This window comes from Propithecus coquereli, unplaced genomic scaffold, assembly GCF_000956105.1.
Source record: "Propithecus coquereli isolate 6110/MARCELLA unplaced genomic scaffold, Pcoq_1.0 Scaffold90, whole genome shotgun sequence".
Lineage (NCBI taxonomy): Eukaryota > Metazoa > Chordata > Mammalia > Primates > Indriidae > Propithecus > Propithecus coquereli.
In genome coordinates, this window is record NW_012155285.1 from 267,543 (window position 1) to 270,754 (window position 3,212).

Genomic DNA, 3,212 nt, shown 5'->3' on the forward strand with positions numbered 1-3,212 from the left:
CCAGATAATTTAATTACATTCCTCATTCTACAGCAGACAAGGTGTTTAAAAGATGGGACGCTGGTATCAGACATCCTAGGTTCAGTTCCCCTCACTACCACTTATTAGCTGTATCAGATTGGACAAATTACTTAATATCTTTACGTCTCAATTTTCACCTCCATAAATAGGAAGTAATAATAGCACCTACCTCAAAGGATGTTGTGAGGAGTAAATGAGTTAGTACACATAAGTGTTCAGAACTGTGCTAATACACAGTAAATCATCAACAAGTGTTAGCTCTTGCTATTGAATGATGAGGAATGTGAAACCCATATAGATGAATTCACCAAAATGTTTCTTAGCAAGTGAATAGCAGATGGAAAAGAACTGAAATACCAGGACTCTTAGACAATCACTCTTCCCAAATATCTAAGAGGCTATGGCCCATGAAAGGAGCCTGCAGTAGGAGAACATGTCAAAACGGACAGGATTTTTATTGTTTCCATGCTAATTTGTTTTGTATTTGTTTCTATAATCCCTCAAGAAGCATAAGCAGCCTTTGCAATAACTAGTGTGCTGAGAATTATAAATACGTCCTGGAAACACTGGGCTTGGGGTGGGCACCGAAGTTTTAATAATACTCTTTGGACTGAGTCTAATCTGAGACTATCCACCTTCACTTTCAATAATTACCCAAGAGTTTGAACCTACTCTGAGGTATATTATAGTGTAAGGATAGGTCGGAAGAATTCCACTTTTGCAAATCTGTTCCAGAGACTGGTCCTAGGGATTCAAGTTTCCTACATAACTGCCACTGAATAATTTATAATGTTTCAAGGTTTCTAGGTTCAGAATTTAAACATAGTGAGGTTTATTACATGTTTATCTTCAACAGAGGAATTTTCTTTACCCTCTAAAAGCAGAGAAATATGCCTATGAATTGGGCATTTTATTGTAACTTCCCTTTAATGACCATTGTAACCACCACTCCTAATAATCCTGTTACTTTCAGATTTTAAAACAGAATAGCCAAAGCAAAACAAAGCAAAATATGACTTGGATTTTTTGCCAAACATCCCCTTTTTATAACTACAACCAAAATATCCCCTTATAGAAAACATCTGAACAAGTCATTCTCTTATTAAAGTGACTTACTACTTATTGCCAGTGTCATCATTTGGCATCTTACAAATATAGCATTTTTATCTACTTGCATATGTGCATGTGAGGTGTGTATTCATTGTGAAAACCTCTTATATCTCAGTGTCTCTAATGTCTACATTGCATGTAAGATACAGCAAAAAAATTATTTATTTCAGTAATGATGAAGAAGGTTTTTGGTAATAGCCAAAGATCACAGGAAGAAATATGGTCTAGTGACTAAAGTAATAAATTAGGAGACAAGAATTTCTACTGCTTTTTAAATTCAGTAGTTTATTTACTTCCATAGCTGTAAAGAAGCAAAAAAAAAAAAAAAAAAAGCAAAAGCAAAGATTAAGTTCTTGTGTTTATAGTCCTCAGACCTCCTGTAGGAATTCCCAGTGACATGGCATTTCTTAGACAACTAGTTGTTAAAAAAATAATAATCTGCTGGGGATATCATAATCCTTTTATATTCCCAAGATAAAAAATAAAAAAAAGAATGTCCAGTACTTTTGCCCCAGGCGCTGCTAAACAGGAGTGTTAACTTTTGATAAACATGACTAAATTCATATCACTGCAGGGAGAGAAATATAAAAAGATATGCACTCTACCTTTCTCTTATTCAAAGATTCCAGAGCAGCTGATTTGGCTGAATCTCTTCGATCATGAAGATTCCTGCTTTTCTCCTTGTTTTATTTTTCTCTCCGGCCCCATTGCCACCAGGTAAAATGAAAATGTTAATTGAGAAGGTGAAATATATTTTTGGAGAGTTAAATCTTGATTGATGTCAACTGGAGATAAAAGAATGACTGAATTGCCAACAGAGTGGTTTGTTGGTTTGTTATGGTCCCAAGAGTAAATCACACATAAAGAATTTGTGATTTTACTAAAAAATAAGGCTCCTAGTGAGTTATAATACTGTGGGAGACAATTTAAGGACTTGATCAAATGATTATGGGCTGGTTGTCCAGATTAACAAATTAGAAAAGATATTAAAGTATAATCATCTAGAAATGATGGGCACTGTGTATTAATAGCAAAGTAACAATGGGTTTTTCACTCACTTAGTGACAGACTGGGCTATATCATGCTGCATGGTTTACTTTGAGAATACTTATCCTAAAGTGGTTTCAACTGATTTATGATTGAAGGCATTTTAACGGCTCTATTACCTCAGTTCCAACAACATAGCAATTAATATTCATCAGATAATGAAATGAGTATGACCTTTTGAGTTACTGACACCTGGGTTCTTGGCTGTATAAACCAATCATCTTATTTAAACTCCTTCAGCATCAATTTCCTCATTTGTGAATGAAATATAGTAATTAAGTCTACCTCATAGTGTTATTATGAGGATAATATATAAATATGCAAAGTGCCTAATATAAAATATAACACAAATTCTTCTTAAATAGTATTATAATCAGTTTTACATTGAATCGAAACATCTTAGAAAGCAAGTGACCTCTAGGCACCTCATAGAGAAAGAAAGAGGCACTGGACACAACATTTACCACGTTGGACTTAACGTACTTGGACTGTGTATCACCCTTTGGAAACTTTAATTGTACTCATTACTCTTAGGTTAGATCAATGCCAAAGGGAAGCATCTTGATGGAGATCATGCAAAGAGCTGTTTTGACATATTTCAGGCTACTTGAGACAGGAAAAATATTTCTTTGTGTGTAAGCAAGGACACTGCAAACAATCACTTCACACACACCCAAGAAAATAATTCCACTCACCTTAAAAAAATAAAACAAAAAAAAAGGTAGTTCTAGGATCTTATGATTTAGGAGTGGTCTAGAACTTGAGTAGTTTACTCTCTGCAGGATTCTTAATCAATTAATCAATGACAATCATCATAATAATTATGAGGGTTATTATAATATTACATCATTCTAAACTCAGGACAAATTCAGTTAAAATCAGGGTTTGTTCTTACTAAAACAAAACAATGGTGCTCTTAAAATAGAGAAGACTAGTATTTAGCACAACCACATTTAGATAATAAAATATTAGCTCCAATTATGTTGTCATGATTTACATGTGTCCTTCATATCACTTGCTTTCAATGAAAAAAT